The following is a 25140-nucleotide window of genomic DNA, read 5'->3' as shown; positions in this document are numbered from 1 at the left end:
GACTGGCAGCTTACAGGAGGCTCTGTTTGGATATACACCTGTTTTTCATGCAACCAAATCTTGCCCCCAAGCCTGAAATTTAAAAATAAGCATCTGCTTTGAGGTCACTGGGAGCAACATCCAAGGGTTTGCTGAGCAACGAGCTCACTGGTTGGGGACCACTGCTCTACACCATTGCCTCCAGCTAGTCTTAGGCCCACGTGGTGCTTTAACGGCCAGTCATTTGCTTGTCTCTCTGCTCATGTCATTCAATAGAAAGTGCCCTGGATCAATAGGATTGCCACATTTTTTAGAGCAAAATACAAGCCTTCCTATATAGCTTTTCTTTGGTCCCTATAAACAACACTGGCATTGAGTATCACTTCAATGGGCCAAGTGGCAACCCTACAGATTGGTGACAAAGTTCTGTAAACTTCAAGCTGAGCGCTTTCCATTAAATAACATTACAAGCGGTGACAAGTAAACAGAAGCATGCCATTTTGTCTGCCGCTGTTTTCCCGCCTCTTTGCCCCCAAGTAAATACCCCCCATGGCAGTACTATTCAAAACTCCATAGAATGGCAGTACTATTCAAAACTCCATAGAAAGTAGCAGTACACCCTCTTAAGCTGCTCTGGGACTTGCCCACCCTTAAGGCTCTTGGTAGGTGGGCTAAAACATATATTTGTACAAAAGTTGTTAGCCTGCAAATAACTCCCCCACCAGTCTGAGCTGCAGCAGCCTGACACCCTCTTTACACTGCTGCTAGCCTGCCTACAGGAAGGAGGTGATGGCTGCAGTGTGGAATGTGTGGTATGCCTGCTGGAGCCAACCATCCTATACGATGGGGGTAGCCCAGCAACTCAAGGAATGGCAAAGCGGTCGCCGCACAGCAGGGTAGACGTCCCACAGGCGACAGCGGTACCGCATAATACCGATTCCCAGCTCCATGAATATTCAGCGTGAAACGAAAGGAAAACACAAAGAGAAGCTTGGTGTGCATGATGCTTCCCCCCCGTGCGCGCTTTGGTACATCCCGCGGTAGGTGGGATCGTCTGTGCTGGGAAGTCTCTGGCAGATCAATGACTTCGCTTTGATGGCAGGGTCGGCCCATTGAGCTCAGAGCTAGGGGGGGGGCTTCTATTTGTCAGTTCTCCGAGCCGTGAGCGGGGTGTACCGGGAAGAGAGGGGGATTCTCCAGCCGTTCCCCCCCGTTGCAGTCGCCTGGACCCGGGGAAACTTGTTACAAAGTTGCCTGCGTGTGACCCTACGGACGGATACAAAGTCTCAGTTTGTGCGCACGGACTAGGAATGATTTTTCCAAGTAGCAGCAACCCGGTGAGAACTCCATATCGGAAGCAGGTAAGATCAGTCTCTTTCAGGGAGTAAGGGGTGTCTTGCCTGCCGCCATCCAGCTGCTTCTAAGACTACAGCTCATAGCATCCTTTATTGGTGTCTGAGTGTGCTGCGATTGTAGTTCTGCAGCAGGAGCTGATGAGTGCTAGTGTGGACATTATTATGACATAGGTGCGATCTGTGCCAACTGCTTATGGCATGGCTGATAGGGTGGCACCCCGCCACTGTCCGGCATCTCTTACTGCCAAGCAGCGGGTCACGTCTCTTCACTTGCAGGGACTAGCCCAGTTTCAGCTGCTACAGAACCTCTTGGGAAGCCAGATGGCAGATTTCAGCTTTGTTTTATTGGAGCCGATGCCTTATTGACAGCTCAGTTTCCAAAAGAGGTAGAACAGCAGCTCTGGAGGAGGTTTCCTCGCATGGTGGCCCAAATCATTAAAACTACACCAGCCCAAAGGGGGGGGGAGGGGGGGGCAACTGGCAGCCAGGCCTGGCTAGCTTCCCTCATCATTGTGCTCATTTGGCTTCTGCTGTGACCTTGTCCTCCTAACAGAGCGAAGGGGTCTGCTCTGTTCAATAGCACTTTAGTCTGTTCTATGCGTGACCTCTGTGGTACCCACCCAGGATTCAGGTTGTTTATATATACACTGCCAGATCAAAATTTATATTTTATGAAAAAATATATATATATTAAATATATATTTATACCTATATGTCTGTACTTGCATTTATTCATTATTTTCATTCATACACATTCATTCATTCTATATAAAATATATATAATATACAACATTCATTGAAAATATATATATCATTCAATACTTTGTTTTTTAATTAACCCAAACCCTTCTCGCTAATCTCTGAGCCACTTGTGACACTTGGTATTTGTTTAGGGAGGGTTAAATGAATTAATTGCCAGTGACAAGATGCTTAGTTGACAAAACCTGTATATTGTCACAGCTGTTAGCATGGATCCCTCCAAGCCCCGGAGCAGACACAGCTTGACTTTACATTACAAAGGCTCCTACTATACAGTATCTGCTAAAGTCACACCATTACAATACAACTTCAAGTCGTTAAAATTGGTGTATTTTGCACACATAAGACAAGAAGATTTTAATGCCCCAGAATTTAAAATGACAGCGCAGAAATGTGATTGACAGTTTAGGACCTTTATATGACAACCTTTACTGATCCTTCCTTCCCCCGGGGGTGGCATTGTCAAATCTGATACACACCCTGTTACTCCAGAGTGGAGCAGAAAAATACAGGTTGGTAACGCTGCGTTTATTTTTTCGCACAACCTGTAAAAAGTTAATTAGATGTGGGGCTCAGTGTGTTCCATTGTTTTCTTGCCTGTGCAGCACAGGGTGGTAACACGGCGAGAGGGAAAGAGTCTGAGGGTGAGGCCTCACTAGAAGGGCTGTGTTGTGTGTGTGTGTGTGTGTGTGTGTGTGTGTGTGTGTGTGTGTGCGGATGTGAGTTTTTCTGCCTTGTCTGTGTGGCTCAGATAAGATGCTCTTGTAGAATTCTCAATCTGAGACTGACACAGGGTCGTCTTTAGTAGAGGGGGGCCAGGAGTTAGGATAAACCCCTTCAGCTGTAACTGTACTACAACTCCCAGCAACCCCTGACAACTCTTTTTCATGGGCACTTGAGACACAGGCTTGAGCAGACCTAACTGATTTTATTTTATTCTGCCTCAATGAACCCATTCTGTTTTGTTGTGCTATTTTAAAACGTAACATGTTGCATCTTTAGTTGCATCTTTAGGCTTTTGACTTGCCATACATAATATCATACCCTTTCAGCCCTGTCTCCTAACACCATCTTGCTTTACTTTACACACATCCTGTATCTACAACCCCTGCCCCTGACACTGTCTTGTCTTACTATAAACACAATCCTGTAGTTGCAGCCCCTTCTTATATAAAGCTCTAGGCTGTTATGGGGTTTCTTTACCATTCCCACTGCTCAGAAAATTTAGACATGCGGGTTGTCATCCCTTGTTTGCACCCACTATAAAGACAGCTCTGACTGTGAAGGGCGTATAAAACCAGCAGTGCACACAGGCTGCACATTTGATTCAAAGAGCTACGGATGGAGTGAATGTGTGCGTTCATGTTATCCTGACATAAGACTTGGGCAATCCGCAGCATTTGGCTCAAAGCTTTTTTGTTCACATTTGCCTAAGGAGTTGTTATAGTGGATTTTATTTGTTTTTCTATTTTAATTGCTGAATAAAGTTAAGATAAGACTTTATGTACACTTTAACTTCTGGAAATAAATTGTCTTCCGTTATTTTAAACTTTTACCCCCAAAGAACAATTCTAGTGTATATTGCAAAACAAAAATGTGTTATTGTCAAGGGGTAATGTGTCTACTACCACTTTTAGACTGGTAGGCAGAGGTGACCATAAACATCTTATGTCAATCTTACTTTGTTAAAACGGAGGTAAACCCCAAACCCCAAAAGAAAATTTAGCATAATGAAAGAAATTATAATGCAAGGCAACTTTCCATATACATTCATTTCACATTTTAAATGATTTTTTTGTATATGTAATAATTTAATTGCTGGGAAAGCAGTACAGTATCTGTCGGTCTCTTTCTGCACTGGTGGTTCTAATTCTTAGAGCAGCTCTCCTCCAGCCAAGACTGATCTGCCTTTAGACAAGATCAAATCTTTAATGCTGAAAGCAGTATCTGCTTGGCTGCATATATTCCCGAGCCGAGAATATATGCAGCCAAGCAGATACCTTTCTCAGCATTAAAGATTTGTAAATAACTTAGTTTGGAAAATTGCATTTTCCTTCATTAGGCAAATATTTTTGGTGGGTTTTTATCCTTTTTTACTGTGGGAACTTGGTTCTAAGGAAAGATTTCGATATATGCCTTGCCAAAATCTCTTAAAGTAACCACTCAAAATAATAAATTCTGGAAAGGGTTCAAAATTCTGCACTGCAGTAAAAACATACCTTTTTTATAGAATCTCGGACCACTGTTGTCTTAATGCAATGTTAGGAAGATAGCTAAAATCGCCGCCATAAAGCATGACACAACTGCTGCATTTTGTGAGACTGTAAGAAGACTCTGCCTTGTAATAGTGCTATTTATGCATACATATGTAATTGTTTCAGAAGCTTTAAAGAACTGAATTTATAATGCTTTGGTCATGGGAGGTGCAACTTTTCCTTGTCTAAGACCACACTACTTCCTGCCAATATGCTTAAATTTCACTTCGATGTTCGTGTATGTTGGGCAGATGATTCTGACTATGTACCAAGGATTTGTATATGTTGGGCAGATGATTCTGACTATGTGATCTTGTGGTGCTTCTGCCTACTAGGAAGTGAAGAAGAGTTTACTTCCTGCTGTTACTGTTGGAACAATATTGTACCATGTGTATGGTATCCATCCATTCAGTCTATAGTCTATAGGCTATAGGGATGGACGCTTGACAGGAGAGGACAATAGCTTAAATTGCATACAGTAACATCTATAAGGTATGGTAAATGAATATGTACATTTATTTTTATATTCAATCAATATCCAGTAAGAAGAATAAAACATTTAAAAATGTTGGGTCTTCAACAGAAAACAGCAACTTCTACCTGGAGGTTAATCATTTATTTGTATAGTGCTGTGGCATGTATTAAAAGTAGTGATGGGCAAATCTGACCAAAAATTTGCAAAACAGAGAAAATTCGCAGAAATGCATTGAAGTCTATGGGCAACAAAGTTTTGATGTGCGACAAATTGCGCAACAAATTTTTGACGCGCAAATCATTTTTTTACCCATTACAGGCTATGGGTGTCTTTTGTAACCCCCTGTTTCTTTACCTTGGCTCATCTGATGTTACAGGATTACAACTCCCAGCATGCTTCATATAATCAAGAGTTAATGTATGCTGGAAGTTAGGCTTAAAGGAGAACTAAACCCCCTTGCTAATAAAAACCCCTACCCTCCATAGTCCCCCCTCCCTGCTCCCTCCTGCACAGGTGTTTACACCTGTAAATGCCCCTACGCCTGTAATTACCCCTCGCTGCAGAGTCAGCTGAGTGGAGCTCACGGGCGTCATCTTCCAGCGCTTCGGTAATCTTCGGGTCTTCTGGCGATTTGGTAATTTTTGTCACTTTCGGTGCATGCGCAGTTACAATGACTGCTCCAACTGCGAAATGCTTACCGAAGATTACCGAAGTGCTGTAGATGGCCCCCGTGAGCTGCGCTGACTCTGCAACGAGGGGTAATTACAGGCTTAGGGGCATTTACAGGTGAGGAGGTGAGCAGGGAGGGGGGACTACGGAGGGTAGGGTCTTTTATTAGCAAGGGGGTTTAGTTCTCCTTTAAGGGGTTTTAACAATCCATAGTAGTGTTCAAGGTTTTAAACACATTGGACCCCATAGCTGCTTCTGAATTATACCTCACAGTGGGGTTTAAGGGAGCTGTACTTCAGCCATAGCTCAAGGGTGTCCTTGTGTGTTTTTTGCAGGATACAGCCAGATGGCCGTAACTGGTGCAGCCCTGGTGGTGTTAAAAAGGTCCAAGTGACTTACAATTGTAAAGCTTAATTGCCTTTAAGTAGATGGTAATGTAGCTGAGAAAAAAAGTTTCATTGTTACATTAAGCTGCTAATGTGAAGTGTTAACCCCTTCACACTTCACATTAGAGGACAATACTGAGAGGCCGGTTTTAGCTTATATAGTTTGCAGGCAAATATAGCTTGCAATAATATAATCGAAATTCTTGAAATGCACAGAAATGAATGTTTATGGAAGGCCAAAAAATGCAAAATAAACACAATGTTACATGTTTACAGATTTATATTTGCAACTCTGCAAATATTCTTGCAGCACCACCCAGCGGGAGTGGTAATTCTGAAGCCCCTGAGAGGGCCACTGATTAGTGTCCCCCCCCCCCTTCCATTGAACGAGGTAGCCTTTGGAATGTCGGCTGTTATACGCATATAAAAGTGTTTCAACTGCTCTGGGAAGCTGCTCTGCCTGTTCCTGGCTGGGGAAGGGATGCAGGGCACTTGAGAATCAGAACAGATTGTGATGAGAACAGACTTAATCCTTTCCTGGAATGCTCTTCAGTGCCAGAGAGTATCGACCCCACAAGTCCTTACCATTTATTTGCACTTCCTGCCTTTTATGGCTGATGGCAAAATATCGTTGTTTCAACGGGCCCCGTAGTTTGAGACATTTATCCTAGACAAAAGAAAATTTCTTAACATGCACAGAGCAAAACCATACTATATATATATATATATATATATATATATATATATATATATATATATATATATATATATATATATATATATATATATATATAACAATTTGCAATTGGTTTTCAGATCTTATTATTTGTGATATTTCGGCTATTTAGCATTTTATTGAGCAGCTTTCCAGTTTGCAATTTTAGCAATCGAGTTGCTAGGGTCCAAATTACCCTAGCAACCACTCATTGATGTGAATAAGACACTGGAATATGAGACCCTGAATAGAAAGACTAGTAATAAAAAGTAGCAATAGATATAAATTTGTAGCCTTACAGAGCATTTATTTTTAGATGGCGTCAGTCAGCCCTATTTGAAAGCTGGAAAGAGTCAGAAGAATAAGAAGGCAAATATAAAAAAAAGAAAAAATTAAGGCAAATTTAAAATTTGCTTATAAGTTGCCATTCTATAGCATACTGAAAGTTAACTTAAAGGTAAACCACCCCTTTAAACAGGGGTCAAATGCTATGATCTGCTCTTTTTTTTTTAAAAACCATTCTATTCTATAGAGCATGTCTGTTATTTGCTATATCAACATGTGCTCTATTTGCCCAATTTCAATCTAAATGGCTGCCCTGTGACTATACGTGACTGTGTTTATATAAACTATATTCAAGCATCTCAAGCAAACAGTGAAGCGTTGATGATATTGTACATTTTAATGTATAGAAAAGACTGTTTTTTTTTGCCCAAGAAAAGGTTCTATCAATGTATGAAGAACTATTGCTAACTGATTTTGTTTTGCTTGTGTTTCAGTAAGGACACATTGCATAGGGAGGTTAAGGAGAAATTCTGTTTAGAGTTCAGGCCAACAAAATAACTATTTTGGCACAATTTTTTTTGTGGCTTCATCATGAAAGGGATATGTGGTATTTATTCTCTGCTGAAACGAATTCCATGATGTCGTCTCATAGGCTTTAGGCACTGGATGTCTCCCAGCTGAAAGTGGCAAATTTATTTGTAGCACATTTCAGCCAGTAAAATTGTTTAAATTGAACGTTTTCAGTTCACAGCACAATTCTCTGCATATTTGTATTTGGTTATATGCAGATTTCAAGAGAATGACTATTGTTCTTATTACATGTGTGTAGCTATCAAGTGTGTTTGTTTTTTCGGGTACATTAACTCCTTTCTGTTTGAGGAACTTCTAGGATTTTACCAAATCTTTAAGCAAGTACTGGATTTTGGTTCATTCCTACCTTTCATTAAAGAACCTTCTTGCCACACAATATGCAATAAAGACTAGAGAGGAATTGCTAATGTTTTAAAATACTGTGTAATGTGAGCAATTTTTCATCTTAGTTGGTGTCTTGCACTTTGATTTGTGGATGAGCCTTTTGTGTAGAGCATGTTTTTAGAATGAGAAGCAGCTTATTGGCCTTTGTATAGACAATGGTCTGCCGGACTGATATCTGGCTGATAATGGTGCAGATCTGTATAGAGCAGGAAAATTCCATTGGACTTGGACTTCAGCAAATCAGCTATTCTCTTCCACAGGGTCTGCATAACCTCTAAATCATTCTGGCTTGGCCAAGTGTGTTGGTTGTCAAATCAGCAAAGTAAAATAGCTCACCCCAGCCTCCAAATAAGGCAAAGCATGGTCATTATTACAAATCTTCTGTTCCCAACAGAGTTTCTTTAATAAACATTCTAGAAAAGGAATGTCCTACAGTCATATGAAAAAGTTTGGGAACCCCTCTTAATTCTTTGGAGTTTTGTTTATCATTGGCTGAGCTTTCAAAGTAGCAATTCCTTTTACTATATAACGTGCCTTATGGAAACAGTAGTATTTCAGCAGTGACATAAAGTTTATTGGATTAACAGAAAATATGCAATATGCATAACAAAATTAGACAGGTCACTCCAACAGAGATATTATATCAGTACTTAGTTGAGCCTCCTTTTTCAAATGTAACAGCCTTTAGATGCCTCCTATAGCCTTTGATGAGTGTCTGGATTCTGGATGGCGGTATTTTTGACCTTTCGTCCATACAAATTCTCTCCAGTTCAGTTAAATTTGATGGCTGCCGAGCATGGACAGCATGCTTCAAATCATTCCATAGATTTTTGATGATCTTCAATTCGGGGGACTGTGATGGCCATTGCAGTGTATTGTAGTTCTCCCTCTGCATAAATGCCTTTGTAGATTTCAAAGTGTGTCTTGTTGGAATATCCAACCCCTGTGTAACTTCAACTTTGTGATTGATGCTTGAACATTATCCTGAAGAATTTGTTGATATTGGTTTGACTTCATCCAACCCTCAACTTTAACAAGGACCCCAGTTCCTGAACTAGCCACACAGCCCCACAGCATGATGGAACCTCCACCAAATTTGACAGTAGGTAGCAGGTGTTTTATTTGGAATGCGGTATTCTTTTTTCGCCATGCAAAGCGCTTTTTATTATGACCAAATAATTAAAATTTTCTCATCAGTACAAAGCACTTTGTTCCAAAATGATTGTGGCTTGTCTAAATGAGCTTTTGCATACAACAAGCGACTCTGTTTGTGGCGTGAGTGCAGAAAGGGCTTCTTTCTTATCACCCTGCCATACAGATGTTCTTTGTGCAAATTGCGCTGAATTGTAGAACGATGTACAGATACACCATCCATACCTTCCAACTGTCCCGTTTTTAGAGGGCTCAACCCGCAGTCACATTTTCTCTGCACTGAACAGCCAGAAAAAGAAACAACGTTTCTAACTTGATTGGCTTTTGGCAGAGAGCCCAGAACAGCCACAGCAGAAGATACAATACTTTTGTAACCATTTCTAGATAAGAAAATAAGTAATTGTAACAATATAAGATAACAGGTCCCTTGGGAAAAATTAAACTCACAGCTTAAAGGGCAATTCACTTTCATAAGCAAAACTGTAATAACTGAAAAAAATACAGAAATAAGTTCAAACTTTCATAAACTGCCAAGTTTTGTAAAATGAACATGGTAATTGGGGGGTGTGGTCACAAAAATGGGCATTGGCAAAAAAAAATTTTTGCTTCGATACGCGCGCCAACATTTTTGTCCCTCTTTTTATTTTCAAAATGTTGGGAGGTATGACCATCTGCAGCAAGATGTTCTTGCAGGTCTTTGGAAGTGATCTTTGGGTTGTCTATAACCATTCTCACAATCCACCGCATATGCTGCTCCTGTATTTTTCTTGGCCTGCCAGACCTGGGTTTTACAACACAACTCTGCCTGTGGCCTTCCATATCCTGATTACATTTCTTACAGTTGAACCGTTTAAACCACTGAGATAGTTTTTTGTAGCCTTCCCCTAAACCATGATACTGAACAATCTTTGTTTTCAGATCTTTTGAGAGTTGCTTTGAGGATCCCATGCTATCATTCTTCAGAGGAGAGTCAAACAGAAGCACAACTTGCAATTGGCCACCTTAAATACCCTTTCTCATTATTGGACACACCTGCCTATGAAGTTCATGGCTTAAGGTGGCCATAGACGCAAAGATGTCGCACAACGAGCGGATCTTTCCCCGATATGCCATCAACGAGCATGGCTATATCCGGGGTAATCTGAACGTTCGGCTGTATGGCCGAACGATCCGATTACGATGCGCAATGGGCTCCGGCGGGATTGGTCGGGTCAAAATCAAACCTGTCCGATCGTCCAAACGACCGATCTCGGCCGGACGAAAGATGTCGGCACTCACCACACACGATCCGAAAATCGTATGAATCCTCAATTCGTACGATAGGATCTGTGCGTCTATGGCCAGCTTTAATGAGCTAATCCAACCAATTTGGTGTTGCCAGTAATCTGTATTAAGCAGTTACATGCATTCAAATTAGCAAAACTACTAGGGTACCCAAATTTTTGCACAGCCAGTTTTTCACATTTGATTTACTTTAATACAATTGAATACTGCGTCACTAAAAATCTTTGTTCAGAAAACAACCCAGTACATAGATGTTCCTAGGAAATAAAAGACATACCACTGTTATCTTTTTGTTGAAAGTGTAGTAAATTATTATGCAGGCTGAGAAGGGTTCCCAAACTTTCATATGACTGTATTCAAACACACACAAAAATACAAATCCTATGATTTCGCAGCACGCCTCAGTTGTTGGAAGATGCTTATGTAGTTACAGTAATCAACAATCTCAATCTTGGTCTTGAAAAATTAGGATTTTAGACAAAGAGATGGGATGTGTTGGAGCTCTGATTGTGGTCAAACTATGACTTCTGTGTCTACCTTCCTGATGGCTAGGTGTTAGAAGAGAAAATAACCCATAGGACAACTGTACTATCGTGTATGAATGTGATAGATTGTAAACTCCACTGGAGCCCCAGATTGCTAATCTGTCTGCATAATGTACGTAAAGGATAATTTTGAATAACACAGGTGACCCAGGTTTCCTAGTTGCCCTTAAATATTTTTGTGTAACCTTGTGATTTCTGTAGTGTCATCTGTGACTTTCATCTACCTCAGATACTTAATTGGCAATTTGGGGGGATGATAACCGTGTATTGAGTTAACTCATGTCCTGCCACACACCCCAAACAGACTTCTTCAGCTGCTAATGAGACCACCTCCCACCATTATTTGTTTATCTGCTTAGTTTTTGTTTTGTGTGATAGTAGGTTATTGACAATAAATCATTTACATTCCCAACAATCAACTGTTGTACATATACATCACTAATACTAAACCTTTGTTACCTGAGGTGCAACCTTTGGTACCTGAGGTCTCTTCACAGTGGTCATCATCTTTATCTTTCTCTACTATACCTGCTAACCCTTCCCAGAGACTATTGTCCCCACTGCTAATATAGGAACCATCTCTCCCTAATCTTTCTGATATTCAACAGCCACTATCCCTTCCCAGAGGCTATTATCCCACTGCTACTATAGGCCATCTCTCCCTACTATACCTGCTATCCCACTGCCACAGTCCCTTTCCAGAGACTATTATCCCACTGCTACTATAGGCACCATCTCTCCCTACTATACCTGCTATCCCACAGCCGCAGTCCCTTTCCAGAGACTATTATCCCACTGTTACTATAGGCACCACCTCTCCCTACTATACCTGCTATCCCACTGCCACAGTCCCTTCCCAGAGACTATTATCCCACTGCTACTATAGGCACCATCTCTACCTACTATACCTGCTATCCCACAGCCACAGTCCCTTCCCAGAGGCTATTATCTCCATTGCCAAGTTTAGATTCAAGGATAATCAGGCAGCAACTACTGTGTAACACTGGTGCAAGAAAATAAAGGAAACAATGCAAAATGACATTGCCTATTGTTGAAAATTGATTTATACTACGTTGCTTTGCTTCAGTTTATCCCATTTCTCCCTTGTAGTGCCAAAAAGGCAAGAAAGTTACTGTGCACTTCCCAGTCCCTTCCTGCATTGTGTCATTGAGGAGCAGATGTGGAAGGAGGAGTTCCTGCGGAGCAGCTGTGCTTCCCACCCCAGTGCAGCTCCTTCTAGTAAGACATTTCGGTCAAGCAGACCCTGCAGTGCACCCAGAGCATTCCTCTCAATACTCTCCCCCAAGAATAGGAGGAAAATTTGTTCTCATAAGCATTCCTCCTCATTGCCAGATCTTCCACGTGTAAAACACAGACATAGCTGACATTTGTCTGAAAATTTTTCACAGATTTTTTTTTTAATGTGTGTGCGTTACCATCCCAGGCACTCTTAACAACAGCTTGTAATGACGTTTCCTATGACAATGATTTATGAAGCAGGAGGGTAAATACGCAGCCCTTATAGTCTATGGGAGGAGCTCTTACTGCTTCCTCTTTGCATTCAAGGGGAAAGAGACATTGTCATTTTATACATAAAACACTCATTGTCTCCCGTATAATAGTATTTTATACCGACACAAATAGGCATGCAATTTAGGCGTGTGTGCATAATGCACTATACAAATATAGACGTTTCAGGGTCAATTCAAGGCTGTTAAATATTCTGGTGCATGCTATTTATTATAATGTAAGGAAAGGATATGAATCAGCACTATTTAGCTGCATAGACAATTAATGCCAGTTATGAGCAGGGCTTCACCTGTAGCCAATTGACCTTAAACACCTAGCTTTTTTGGAGATTGCCTCAGCAGAGGAAGACATTATGGCAGCATTATGCTTAGATAGACATTTAAATAGAATGAACCTCATTCTTCTCTTTATGCATAGCTTTTTTCAACCTGCTCTGTTGCCCCATTGATTTTATTTGAAAGCTGTGAGCTTTTTTGAGTATGAAAAGATGAGGGTAGGTTTCATGAAGCCTTTACAGCAATGCAGTTTTTCAAGGTTGTTTTGTCTGAATCCAGTGTTCACTGCAAGCCCCACCTAGTGGCAGAACAGAAAATCTAATTCTGAATTAATCTCTATTATTTCCCAGTTGGGTCAAAACGATAGATATAAATGAATGAAAATAATGGGCAGGTCTATTAAAAGTCAAGACAATCTCCAGTTGCTCAGCCTTAAAGGGAAACTAAAACTCAAGACTACCTATAACTACCTGACCTATATTAAATAACTGATTCATATGTGTATTTCTAATAGTAGAATCTCATTGGGAAACCAATAATTGTTTTGCTCGAAGTGTCATTTGTATACTGCTGAGTTCTGCACATTCCGTCTGTCAGGCTTCAGCTCTGGGCCACAGCAGGCAGATCTCCTCCTTGTCACAGTCATGGTTTTGCACAACCCTGGGTTTAATCTGGTTTCGTTTTGCACTGTTGAAAGTACATCAGGGACTGGAACCACCCAGCTTCCTTCCTGCACATTTCATTAATGCAATCAAGCCCATGTGACCGCAGAGTGCTTCAGGAATAAGCTGTCTTCTGCTGAACTGACTGGATGATTATTAAATTGAGAGCAGGTTATCCAAACATCCCAAATGTGCGCTTTTTTGGAGTAGGACAGTCACTAGCTGCATTAGCAGGGACTCCATGCCAAATCCCATTTGCATGCTCAAATAATTACATTTCCATCTATTTATAACGGCCTCCTACAAAGATTTGTCTTGTTACAAACAACGTATGACCTTGGAAATGGGATGACAATAATAATGAACTCTGCAGGGTTAAGCATAAAGAATTTCCAGGAAATATACTTTAAAAGTGGGAGCTCCACCCAAAAATTATAATGAAAGTAGAAAATGTACGGTAATTCTTAGCAACTTTCCAATATACTTTATTTTCAGTGGTTTTGAAAGTATTTGTCAATGTAATTGCAATTGAAAACAGAATCTGTCTAGCTGTGTATATATTCTGCTCTCCTTGTTCATACTCCAGAAACAATGTAGAAAACAGCAACTTAACAGACATGGAGCAGAATTTCTACTACATTTTTTTGAGAGTCAAAACCAGGAAAGAGATGAGAAATATAATAAATCTTAGAATTACAAAATACAAGAATAAAATGGGTACAGTTGCAAAAGCTTCTTTAAAAAAGGTGCTTAAGGTCACACACACTGGATGATTCCAATGCAGTTAGTCTTGTTCAGGAAGTTTTCAAACTATTACCTTTCCTGTTCTACCCTGTACCTAGCTCTTGCTCCAAAATGCTATATAGTTTTTGGGGTAACTGCTTCCAGGCACCAAAATAGATCATATCTGAGGTTTTGTGTTTATTATTTATTATTATCCATTTTATGACTTACCTTTCTGTTCAGGCTCTCTCTTATAGATTTATCTTCCTAGCTGTCTGGTTGCTATGGTAATTTAGCCTAGCAACAAGATGGCTATATAGATTCTAAGTTTTACAGCTACATTTTATAAACTTTATAATGTTTAAAAAGTGTAAAAATGTTTTTAAAAATGTGACCAACTAGAAATTATCTTAAAATACCACTTACTAAAAGTTCATTTTAAAGTAAACTACTATAAATATCCACACAATGCAATATTTGGCTATTTCTCTTGCCTACAGGGTTAAAGCCAGTTATCGCAATAAGGGCTCTTACACATGGCCGTTTTTGCCTTCACTCTTCTGCATTGTGTTTTTTTCCGTTCAGCCGCAGGGGAGCGCAGTAGTAGACGCAGTCAATTATTTTGAAGGGGGCTGTACTCACACAGACGCATGTAAGCGCCAAACGCAGGTTGGGACACAACATGTTGCATTTCACCTGCGTTTGACGCATACATGTGTCTGTGTGAGTACAGCCCCCTTTAAAATAATTGACTACGTCTACTCCTGCACTCCCCTGTGGCTGAACGGAAGAAAGCGCAACTCAGAGGAGTACAGGTAAAACCGGCCGTGTGTAAGGGCCCTTAGGCTTGTGTGTCCTGTGTTTGATTCCTCTGTTCCCAGTGCTGTAATAAGGGTAAGATCATCTGGTATAAAAGGGTTGAAACTGAAGTATTCTGACTGTTCTTTCAGACCTAAAAATGGGATCAGGTTTTACTGGAAAAAATAAATTTTTTTTATCCTTTGAGGAATTCATTTGAAATTTTTAATTTTGTTTTCTTTACATTTGGGCAAGATCTAACATATATATACTGAAATATATATTAATATAGACCAAACAAAGAAATCTGGTATGCTTGGTGACCTTCATTATCAGAGTGGGGGTAAACTATGCCTGTGTGACCATATAACCCCATGCATTGTGTCAGTGGTAGCTGTGGAACCTTCCATGCTGAGGCTTGGGAAAGAATGGTAAGGCTGGTATGTCAAATGCCATTTGTAGCGGAGCATGAGATTGCTTTTTGGAAGTGGAAGCATAGAGATGATGTACGTAACTCATGGAAGGTATTGGAAAGGAATACAAACCTGTAATTTAGTGTGTCAGTATAAATCTTACACACAGTGTGATCTGTTATCCATGTTATTTTACAGCTGACTGAATAGATCACATATTTAGAGAAGCATATTTCAACGCTTGTAGCATTCTTTAAACTGTACTCAAGCAGGGAAACTTGTTTATCTATCTATCTATCAGTAAGGGGTATGGAATGTCATGTAGCTCTTTGTGCAAATTCTTCAATTTTTACATTCTAAGGCCCAATCTGGGCTTTTTTGTGCATTCCACTCCATGGGAATGGAGTATTTGCCTACAGACGGTGTAAAAATTGTTTAATATGTTTGGTATATTCATCAGGCTTGTAGTGACCTATACAGCCCTCTAGCTTCTCTTTTGTTACATGTCCCCATACCCAGCCCAGATGGACCCGCAGGTTGGATATCTCTGATTTATATATTTCTACCCTTCCCCCAGGCAGAGGCATTTCTGGGCCCTTCTGTTCCCTAACAAATGGAAAAAAAGCTTATGTCAGCCTGGCAGAAGTACAGCACCTGCAGTTTTACTGATCCTATCCTCCAACTGAATGGGGATAATGAAACCAATGTACCTTTGAATAGGAAGCCCTTTTGTACCTTGTATGTTTATGTTCTTTTAAATGTACATAAAGTTGTGTATTGTAATTCCTTTTATTTCCTCTTCTGACATCACCTTTATCTGCTGTAGACATTGTCTAAAAGATATAATCAGATGTCAGAAACGGTCCAGAGAGCCTTGCGTCACGGAGGCTATTTTGGGCCTGGCTTGTGTAACGTGCTTAACAAATAAAAATATGGGTGTAGTATTTATAATTGTATAGGTTACCACACTTGGGTGCCTTCCCATTTCCACCATATGTGATTGGGATCCAAGCTTTAGAAGCAGTGTGAAGATAAGGTAAGATTAAAGTGCTATTCATCATTTATAAGTGCAGCTAAAACTAGTTTTTATTAAGCCAAGGCATGCACCAAATCATGAATTTGGGACTGGACAGAATGTTCCACAAAAGAGCCAGTCAAATCCTGCTCTTAATTTTAATTTGCATATGCAAATTTGAGAAAAACTTGTATCAGTGGTTAACAAAAACCTATTGCATTTACATTTAAAGTCACGTAATTGTAGGGGTCCATTCTGAATGCATGAAAACATGCTACGTTTTTGCCCAATTCATGACTGAATTGGTGCATCCGTATTTAAAACTTATTAGAATGTAAAGAAAGCATATGAATCTACATTATTGTGCCTAGCACCTGTTGTAGCTTGTAAACACTGTAAAAAAATAGAAAATTGCATCAAAATTTAGAACTTTGTCTACTTTAGTAAAAGTTCTTAAAACAGTAACAAGCGTATGGAACTTGGGATATACATATATAAGATACAGTAGACAAATAATGAAACATGTTTCATCAGTGGCAGCCCTCAATGCTTGTTCTACCATCTTAATATTTAACAATGTTCTGTGGTTTTCAGGCTCAATTCCTTTATTTCTGCAGTGATTATTCTTTCCTTTGATCATGGTATAATATTGCTGTATTTTCAACGGCTGATGCTTAATTCATATACTATTGGCGTTAGAAATTACAATTGTTGCACAGGTTTAATCTAAATCATGGTTGGCAAATGCAGCAACATCCCACTTTCAGTAAATTGTCACATGGTCAGTTGCTGTGCTGCAGCTACCCGAGATTGCCCCATGTAACACTTAATAAACTTGGCCCTACATGATGCAAGATGATTGGCCAATTCATGACCTCTGAAGCAAAGTCTTGCTGCATTTCATAATAGACCTTCAGTATAAGGACATGAGGAACTTTGTTTTTCTTTCTTCTTTTGTAGCTGTTGCTTTCCTGTAAGTTTTGGGTGGAATATTAAAGGGAAAGTCAACCCAAAAATGTTTTCCAAATACTTTAAAATCCCTCAGTGTCGCTTAATGTGGCCAAACAGGGGCAGATTTTATCTGACCATTCAGTTCCTTCAGTCTGTGTATACCAACGAGCCTATCTGACTGATATCTGGCCACAAATCGGGCAGATATAAATCAGAATGGTTTATAATCTAGTCTGGTGTATTTGACAATGGTGGGAATGCCATGCAGTCATCTACCATGCAGTACTGATAACAGCTTCCAGCATCCTCACCCAACCAACTCATGTATAGTTCATCTGGAAGGCTATGGGTTCATTATAATTTCAAGTACTGTTTTGATTCATCGTATTTCAGATTTTCGTATTTGAATTGGATTTCTTCCCCTAGTTTGTCTGATATGAATTCAAAAATTCCACAACTTTTGTTTTTCTTCACAGTATTTTTTAAAGGTGGCATCAAAAAATTAATAAATGAGTATGTAGCAATTCCAGGGTATCCTTTGCCTATGTAAAGATTTTTCTGACTACTTGCAAATATTCCTTAGATAGTTTCCCTAAAAATGTAATTTGCAAATCATGATTTGGCATGATTTTGTGAATTTTCCAGTATTTCAGGATGCATTTGTACATGTACATCATCAACATTTTTCAATATTTCTGAAATTATAAAGGGTTAAATAAGCAATTGTTTATGTACATTTAAGTAAAACATAAGATCCTGTACACTTATTTACTTGCAGAACCATATGGTTACTATTATTGTAAACATGTATTTATAAAGGTCCAACATATTGTGCAATACTGTCCAATAGAAGAGGGTCTACAGCAAACATAAAAATGACATACTAATACTACTGGATATAGAAGGTAAAGGGGTCCTTCTTCATGGAGCTTACAATCTAAAAATACTACTCGAACGGATAGGGCAGCTTGCCTTCAGAGATGCTGAGTATTATAAATATTTCTGGTCAAGTATTATGCACAATTTATGGTTGTGGTAGCTAACTTGATCAAGCGCAAGTGCAATAAATGGTTGGTGCTGGCTTAATTTCCGATGCACCAATGCGTGTAGCGTCAATACCAGCATTAGCGTCCAATTTGCTTGGCACAAGGCAATGGACACAGTTCATTATGGAAACATGGAAATATCACCTGGTCCAGACTGTTGGTAGTTCTAGAATCATGTATGGGTGCAAGTATCTTCAACGGATATTCAATTTTGTGTCAGTTTGCACTTACATTTCTGTTTGTAAATGAGCTTTGCCAAGTCAGACTCCCTAGACTTGCTAATAAGCTTAATTCCTCTTTATACCTTACAGCACAATGGTGTATTTTTTTGCTGTGGTGCTTATAAATCACCTCTTGGTGCCTTGAAGGCTTCTATTTGTCTACCTCATGAGACTGGGAACTTGGAGAACTATTGCGTGCGAGGAGGAGACATTTCTTTCTAGCAGCTACAAAACCTCCTCCATGCAGACTAAAATCATTAACCATGTCTTGCATCAGTGCACATATACTGAGTCCAACAGGAGAAAGCAATTTCACATCTGTTGGAACCAGAGCCCTCACACAGGCCTCACCCCCACCCTCCTTTCTCCTTCCAGATTATCCAGCTCCCATGCCTTTCTGTCAGCTCCTGGCATGAACGATTCCTGACTTGTGCGCACATGGGAGACGGTGGCTGGAAATTCTAGGAATCATAACATCTCCTGTAGGAACTAACATGATTGTACTATAAGACAGAGATCTCCATTTTACCATTCAGAAATCATGCTCAAATCAGTGCATCCTCATGCCATCAGCATAAACTGCTAATGCCATATAAAATGGGAATGGGTTAGGGGAAAGGAAGGTGGCACCACCACTACTGGTGACACCCTTGTAATGTCACAGGTCAGATACTGTTCCAATAGACAGAGGTTAAACCCACAGATGGTGGTGCTAAAGTTGTTCCCATGCTGCTTTCTTAACCTTGCTGTGTTCCATAGCTCTTTAACACTCAAATATTTAACTTTCTATCTTTCAGGTTGCCAGAAACAAAATCTGTAGAGCAGTTTTTGCCAGATTTGTTCTATTTAATCCCTCTGTATAGGTCCAACCTTTGGTCAAGCTCCTCTTTAATGTAGATATAGGAAAACGTTGGTGTATCGGCCATTTAGCCGTAGTTCAGAGAATATCTAGGACAGCAAGTAATACGCTCTTCAAGCTGACATTTTGAGAGTATCAAGAAGATTAAATAAGCATTCAGCCCAAATCTTTTCCAAAATTCGATTTAGGGCAAGGGCACACAGAGCTAATAATCCACTTTCCTCCAGCTGTTTTTTAAATGCAGGTAGAAGAAAGTAGGTTTGCTGTCATTTTCTTCCTGCAGCCCCCTTGACAGGCACAATCTCAGCCTTTGTGGAACTACACTAAGGGGATTTTGTCACTAAAACATGCCAAAATCTGTGTAACAGTGGAAAGCAGTTGGTTACTGATTGGGCCCACACTGTTTGGCAAGTACTGCTGTGAAGGAAATGGGTTTTTGTATCTATCTGTTTAATTGTAACAAGATTTAGATTTAGAAAGGAAAACAGTTTGTTCTTCTTCTTCTGTTAAATTGTAACTTTTGGTGAATTAGTTCAAGTGAACCTGAGGTCTACTGCCAGTGATAACAGTCTAGATAATGAGATACAAAACTGAGCGTAGATTTTCTTGACTGTGCTAATATACTTGTGGCATAAGGCTTTGTTTGGTTGTTGTAAATATTGGGGCCTTGAAGGCTGGTTGCTCCACAGGGATATTAGTTCACACCATATGGTCATTAGGACATACCCCCTGTTGTCTTGTTTTATTTTTTTTATTTATTTATTTTTTTTGGAAGAATTGCATTACTGAATTGGCAAGGAGATTTTTTTTCCAGACATGACATTTTAACTGCAATTTGTTTTATAATCAAACCGTAGGAATTTTCACATTTGGCTTCCCATTTTAGTGAATGTTCAACATTGTGCTTGTGACTATGGTACATGAATACAGTGACCGGCTGGAGCTGAAATGTGTACAATGCTTTCTGGGATGACTATTAGCATTTTGTAAATTAACTATTAACTGGGACCTAGAAGCTATCAAATCCATACAACAATGGAATGAGCCACACCAAAAATGTAAAACTGAAATGTGGAGGCTTATTTATTGGAGGTCACATTTTAGTGGTTTTAATGGTTTTGGAAACCATGACTAAACTCACAAACTTTAAAATCACAAATGTCATTGAATTTATTAAAAGATCCGAATATAAAAGGGTGAATATAAAAAAACAAACAGCTGAATGACGTGCTAAAAATATTTATACCTCAGAAGCCTCTAAAAATTTTAGTTTTTTGTACATTTCCTAGTTACAAAAAATATCCTGAAAACCTCTAAAAGTCCTATTTGATTAAAAGGGGTCCAATATGATCAGCTTAGCTTCCATTAACTTCTATAGCTCCTCAACAACTTTTACTTGGTGAAGTTTGTGTTTTTTTTTCACTTAATAAATTTTTACAGTTTTTAAGAAAGACAGGAAAATAATAAATTTTTTGAGTTTTTTGTGGGGAAAAAAACACAATTTGATTGTTAGTAAATGGCCAAAATGACAGAAATGGGCTGCAGCGGTTTTCCTGCAACTGAGTTTATCACACACACAAATATATATATTTATATATATATATATATATATATATATATATATATATATATATATATATATATATATATATATATATATATATATAGATATAGATATATATATAAAATCATATTCTTGGAATTTGTCATTTTAAAATTCAGCATGAAGAAAAACATTTTTTTTTTTGTTTCCAGATGAGTATTTCATCTTAGGTCATGTCTTCTTGAGATCAACCATAGCACAAGGATGTTCTGTTAATGAAGTAAACTATGATTTGATTTACTTCCTAGAAATGCTGCACATTGTGTTTGGAAGTCTGTGCCAACCCAATGACACACAGCCTTTTAGCAGTGGAGTTCGGAGTCTCCAAAGGTTCTCAGAATATATATATCTACAGTATATATGTGATATAAAAGTCAAAAGATGGTCTTACACAATGGGGAGCTACTATGGACAACTTTAAAACCTGGATCATTACTGTTTTAGGGCTGCTAGCCCTCTGGGCTGATACAGTAAATTCAGTATCAAAAATACAACATTTTTAGCTATATTCCTTTTGAGGCTTTTGTTATTCTGTAAGGCACATGTACCATAAATTTTTTTCATTGCTGTGGTCACCTTGGAGAGAACCACGGTAAGAAAATGTCCATGCTCCATCCGCATCATTCTGTTTATGGTAGATGCTGGTGCTGTCAAGCAGGGAGGGTCTAAAACTCCCAGCATCCCATAGCTATAGTCCTGGGAATAGCAAAGGACGGTTCTGTTGGGAGTTTCTTCCTCAGCTTGGAATTTGGTCTGTATATGGAAAGAATGTTCTGTCCTCCCAGTCCCGTAGGAAAATGTGTTGGTTGGCAAATTAGAAGTGTGCTGCTTTTGAAGAATGTAACTGGTACTTCTACACTAATTAGTCTCACAGTTTGCTTTTCTCTCTTTGTATCTTTGCTGCAGACAGATGATATTGCCGGCTGCACCATTATTTACATATACACCAGTTTAGCCAACAGAAACTGGCACCACTAGCAAAACAAAACAATCAAAAAAAAGGGTTTAAGTGGAAATTGCATGTTTTGTTAATTTTTGCTAATTAAATTAGATCCATTAATGGGCACTTGCCATTACACAACCAGATTCATAATAACTTTTCTTCCATTATCATTATTTTTTAAAATGCGTGTTTTGTCAACTCTGGGCTCCAGCTTCTGGACCCAAGGGTTGATAAAAGATGAAAGAAAATATCATCTGCATTTATTAGATTGTATAGTTGCTGGATTATATTTTATGCTGGCCAACCCTAAACAGCATGAGGACTAGTGCTGCCACCTGGTCAGTAAAAATAGTAATTGATGCCAATATTTCAAATAGGTAGAAAGTGCCTAAGTGCAATAACCCATAGCAACGAATCCTAGATTTGCTTTTATGATATGACTTTAAATAGACTGATCACACTTAAGTGCTGATTGGTTGATATACATTACTGAACTGTACCTTAGGCTTCATGATTGTTGTAATCACAAGTCAATGTGGTTGGCGCTGTTATGTGTATAGCATGTTTGGCATCTCTCAATAGATTGTCTATTGTCTTCAATAGAATATAAGGCCATCTTCATGAAGATGTAAAGCTGGCCATAGACATGCAGATTTTATCCTATGTCTGACAAACAATCATGCGTTACAATCTCCTGACCTACAACTAACCATTAAGATTAAATAAAGTAGCAAAAAGAACAAATCAGACAATGTTCTGGCCATGAATTGAAAGATAATTGGCAATTATATAAAGGTTATTTTCGACTAATAGTAAGTCACCCATTGATATTGTCAGATAGGCAATACATGCAGGGATATTCTCTTTATCCAACAGAAATCTTTTAAATCTTCGACTAAATGACTAATCGCCATGGTACAAAAAATGTCGGGCTAATCCACACACAGTCCAAAATTGGAAAAACCTTAGTTTCCTACAACTTGATCTTTTTGTCTATAGCCAGCTTAAGTAGAGTTTAAATAAACTCTTTGGATGGGGTTAGCTCACTAGTGCAAATATGGCTGCCCCAACTCTAATCTACATACTTGTGTGCAGACATGTGAACACATATTATTTAGTACTTGGACCTATCCATCTCTCTGAATACATCATTTATGCATATGTGACCAAAAGAAATTAAAGAGAAAATTTCCCCCACTCTTACAAATAAGCACACATATATGCAGGTTCCTTGTCTCCGAAAAATTAAATAAAAATTTGTCCGTTTCATATATGCAAGGGTTATATAGATACAAACACTACAAATATTTCAGACATATACTGGTTTCCTTGCAAACACTGTGCTGTATTTAGCAGTGACTTTGTCAGTATGCAGTTGCCCTAAAACTTGACATTTTCATCCTCTGGAAAAAAGGCTGAATGCCTAGGAAGTCATTTCCCGGATACGTTGTCAGCCAGAAAACCCATCTGTGGCCTAACCCCATGACAAAAAAACCTAGCAACAATCCCAGTGACACCAACACAGTGGAGCTTGCCAAAGAACCAGATGCTGCTGTCTCTGAAGGACATCTCCTTCATCGCTTTACTTGTTCTGCTGGAAAACTCTACAGGGGAGTGCATGTCCAGATATAAATGGCAACCAGGCACCCACAAATATTAAACTTCTGTGCCCTGTTATAAATTTGGTGTTTTTCTAATCCCACACACAGTTGGCTGATTGTGACACTGCCCTAAGGATACTGGAAGATTTAACGCCCTATGTGTTTGGTTTTACTGGGGACAAATAAGAGTATTGTGATATGGAGCCCACGAATTGTGAGGCCAGTAGAGTACTAGCTGTGGTTGGGATGAGTTTAAGAAGCTTAATAAAGCAACTAATATTGTTGTAGGGATTATAGTAAAGGACTGTGACTGTGGGATAGCAGGGTATTGTATTGACTTATGGTGTCTATAGTAGCAGTGGGATAATAGTCTCCGGGAATTGACTGTGGCTGTGGGATAGCAGGTATAGTAGGGAGAGATGGTGACTATAGTAGCAGTGGGATAATAGTCTCTGGGAAGGGACTGTGGCTGTGGGATAGCAGGTATAGTAGGGAGAGATCGGGCCTATAGTAGCCATGGCATAATAGTCTCTGGGAATGGACTGTAACAGTCAGATAGCAGGTATAGTTTTAGCTGTAAGTGTGGGTGTTGTACAAAATGGTGACAGTAACAGGAATTGTAAAAAGCAGCGCAAACCCATACTGTATGTTCAAAACCAGTGATATAGCATACTTCCGTGGGTTTACTCTCTTGGTTTACCCAAGTTGTCTATTCTTGGATTTTCCCTTTGATTTCAGTGAACTTATTAAAGGCCACTATGTGTAAATTCTGATTGTTTTATAAAATACTCACAACTCAGATTTTTACTATATATATATATATATATATATATATATATATATATATATATATATATATATATATATATATATATATATTGCTTGCTTCAGGTTTATAAAAGATTCAGTTTATGGCAAGTGTTGTACTTTTTATGCTATAAAATTACATTTGCATGTGAGGTTCCAGAGCAATAAAAGATGAAACAAAGCTCAAATAATAAATTCCCACGCTGGAATATTTATACTTAATCAAAAAGGGCTTACAATGTGTGTGATGCTTTGAATCGTTCCATTGTATAACGGCAAAGCCATTTTATTAAATGGAAATAAACCAATCAGCCTTAAAATTTACAAAAGAAATTAGAATTTTATTCAAACAAAAAAAGACAACATTTATGAAGCTGAAAATGACACTTCATTATTCAAGGCAAATCAAAACCAAATGAGATCATAAAAACAAAGTGCTAATTCCCCTTTAAGCATGAACAAACTGTTTTTAATTAGAGGAATGTGTCTGTGAGTCATGTGACCAGCAGAAAATAGGCACCTGGGGGCAGCAGAAAAGATGAGTAAAGAAACAAAGAATGAAAGAAAATAAACGAAACAGTCTTTATGGTACCACTACACCACTGGGTGTTCTTATCCTTTGGGTTGGGAGCCAGAAATTCTTCAAGGTGTTTGGGGAAGGTCACTGTAAACCAGTATAGTAATGTTCCTCTCCCACAACAATACAGTGGAATTTGTTTGTAGACAATAGTAATTAAAAGTAGGCACATCATTAGTTCTAAACAATCTTTGGTAGCAACACATGTTCACAGATTGCTTTTTACTTTGTTATACCTAACTAACTGTATATCTTACTTACCTTATCTTTAAAACTAATACT

General features: G+C 39.0%; 1 protein-coding gene across 1 annotated transcript in view; it reads left to right on the top strand.

Annotated features, from left to right (window-relative positions):
* Positions 1 to 1066: 1066 nt before the first annotated feature.
* rbms1.S (RNA binding motif, single stranded interacting protein 1 S homeolog) overlaps positions 1067 to 25140 on the top strand; it is a gene marked incomplete at its 5' end in the record, with an annotated part of 103667 nt that continues 79593 nt past the window's right edge. The window contains 1 exon segment of the mRNA NM_001086938.1: positions 1067 to 1340.

The sequence above is a fragment of the Xenopus laevis genome, chromosome 9_10S (genome assembly GCF_017654675.1).
Source record: "Xenopus laevis strain J_2021 chromosome 9_10S, Xenopus_laevis_v10.1, whole genome shotgun sequence".
In the NCBI taxonomy this organism is placed as follows: Eukaryota; Metazoa; Chordata; class Amphibia; order Anura; family Pipidae; genus Xenopus; species Xenopus laevis.
This window is presented reverse-complemented; position numbering and strand designations above follow the sequence as displayed.